Source organism: Phaethon lepturus, unplaced genomic scaffold, assembly GCF_000687285.1.
Source record: "Phaethon lepturus isolate BGI_N335 unplaced genomic scaffold, ASM68728v1 scaffold19577, whole genome shotgun sequence".
Lineage (NCBI taxonomy): Eukaryota > Metazoa > Chordata > Aves > Phaethontiformes > Phaethontidae > Phaethon > Phaethon lepturus.
This window is the reverse complement of record NW_010550003.1, coordinates 43,775-46,655: the sequence shown is the minus strand read 5'-3', so window position 1 is coordinate 46,655 and position 2,881 is coordinate 43,775.

Genomic DNA, 2,881 nt, shown 5'->3' with positions numbered 1-2,881 from the left:
TGAGTAATATACAGCATTGTTTGCTAGGCACAAGTCCTGCTTTTAATCTAGCAAGCTTGATTACTTATGATAGCACATGTCGATAGCTTGCTCAGCCATCTATTGCAAGTGAAAAGCTCAGTCCATACTACCATACAGCAAAATGTTTTATGAATGCCTTGCTGTTAATCTGCTTTGACAAAAGTAGAATTTACCAGAGTGGTCTGTAAAAAATGAACAGTAAATGTACCTAGGACATCAAGCAGACAGCCTGTGTAGCCAACATCCCCATTTCTGCAGAGATCCTGCTTTTCCTCTCACATGCACTGGTGTCACCACACTGAGTTTGGTGGACTTTTTCCTGAACACATTAGCTAGAGGATCTTTATGCCAGAGTGAGCCAGAAAGGAGTAAAACATGTGTTGCACATACAAATTTCAAACTACAGAACAAATCCTGTTCAAGGATGGTAAGCTCTTGCAAGACCAGGCAGGTTGATAAGGGCTGGTACAGGAAGATGAATACCTGCTCTGGTCCCAGCTGCCTTCTGCAGTCCCAGCATGTGGTAGGACACCAAGTGATTCTCCAGTGTGTGTCTCAGCAGCACCATGGTCATGTGCTATGGTCCTTTTGGTGTAGTCTGGCACATGCTTCCTAGATTCATCGTTTGAACGTTTGTATTTTTTAATTGGAAGTTACAGTAAAGTGTTGCCCACTTCATGGATTTATTTAAGCTTTCCAGTTTGACTTAGTGCAGAAAAGGGCCCAGATGGTGCAGTTGTCTTTCCACATACAAACCTCGGCACCCACGAAGTGCCCTGTAAGTTTAATTGGGAGCTGCTTACTTAGCTGCCAGGCCCATATGTTCCTTTGGGTAATTTAACATTTTCTATAGTAAAATCTTTTTTCCTACAAGGCAGTGGCATGACTTGCACAAGTCCCATTTCCTTAACTAATGCCAAATAGAGCATTGGTTTGGGGGTTTGGGTTTTTTAATTAGTAGAATGGGAAGAATAATGTAGTGAATTTACACCAAGGTTGGATTTTGCCCAGTAGATTATTTGTCAGCTGAGGAATATGTCAGAGCCTGCTTTGCAGAGGACTCTCAAGAAAGTTAACACACCAGAGTGCCATTGCAGTCTCCAGGCAGCTGGTGGCTGCGAAACCAAGGGAAGGAGGGAACAGCCAATTTTTCCAGCTGCTCAGACCACACAGAAAGGAGAGTCCCTGCCGTAGTGCTGCATCGCTCCCATCCAGTAAGCATATATTTTTATTATATTAGATACTATATTACAAATATACTGTTAGCAGTGAAGATATATTTTAAAAATTATGTAAGTGGAAGCTTTTTATAATACAAAATACATAGAATGCCTCATTTATGTAGCCCTATATTTTATAAAAATTTAATCTATTGATGTATTCCTGATTATAGAAGTAGGTCTGATCCGTACTAGTGTAATGCTATGCTAATTCCCCAAGATGGGACACTTTCCCCTTTTACTGTGCTCCTCCATACATTTCTGTGTAGTCTTACCTTTATTCCTTTCAGTTGCTCACTTGTCATCAAAAGTGCTATTCAAGTGAGTGAAGTTACACGTACACAGGAATGACACCCTGGTCTATCCTGTTTATTGCCATTCATACAAATATCATTAATTAATTCCTTCCTAGCAATGACACGGAACATAGCAACTCCAATAATGTGCTGTGATTCGCAGAAAGTGATGCAATGCTGTGAGAGTAGCCTTGTACTCCAGGTGTCTGGTATTGTCTATTTAGTTTTTATTTAATAGACACTTGATAAAGACATCAGTTGTAGCCAAAATAAGGCACAGTGTTTACACTGTTCCTTCTTGATTCTTCTTGCAATCGCTTTAGCAAATGACAGAATTTCATATAATGAATAACCTGCTTTTTCACCACACCAAAAGAGCATCTGCCTCTTACCAGTCTAAGCAGCTAACTTCAGCTGAGGGAAAAGTGGTCAAAATAGTGGAAAACAAGCATTTGCATCGGGCTAGCACAGTGCCTTTCTCCTCTGTCAGCGTTGCTCCAAATGTGCTCCTGAGATGGCACACGCAGCCTGAAAAGTTTTGAATGTGCCCTTTTCAAAAGAAAATGTTATTAGTTGCATGTTACCATGGTCCCTGAAGCTAAATTAGTTTTCGGGGTCCCTGTGATGAATTTGGCCTCAGCTATGTTTTCTGCTATAGCATATGGGTGACACGGCATACGTTTTCTGCTGCGCTATACGGGTGGCGCAGGGGTGCCTGTGTCGTGGGGGCTGTAACCGCGTTCTGCCGAGCGTGGCCCCGGTCTGGCAACATACTGCAAACATTTGGATGTTACTCTCAGTACGTGCTTAAGTGCATTGCTGACATCAGGCTACCGTGAGTGACCCTGCAGCTTTGGCATCTCCTTATCTGCTCCGCACTGTCAGTTTTCAGCTCCCGGTAATGATGGGGATGTCTTAGGCAGGGAGGGAGATGCTGAAAGCCACGGCGGTCCTGATTCTGCTCTTGAGGCATAACTAGCTTCAATTCGGTCTCGCAGGAGTCCAGACCCCACCTGCGCGTACTTGATGTTCAGTCCTGGGTTACAACCTCTCTGCTCCGCTTCAAGTGCGTTGTAGCTGAGATAGGAGGGTTGGCAAAGTGACACGCAACAGTTGTATTTTCATATAGCTCTAATTGTAAATTCTGTTTGTGGCGGAGTCCTTGCCTTTGCAAAACCACTTATTATCCTGCTCTTGTCTCTGATCCCACGGATGTCAGCCAGAGGCTGGTACGCATCAGTGCATTGAAGGTCTCTGGGTTTTCCGTGAGCAGCATATCTGTACATGGCATGTGTGCTCCAGCCAGCAGACGACAGACATCTAGTGACTGTGAGAGAATCGTAC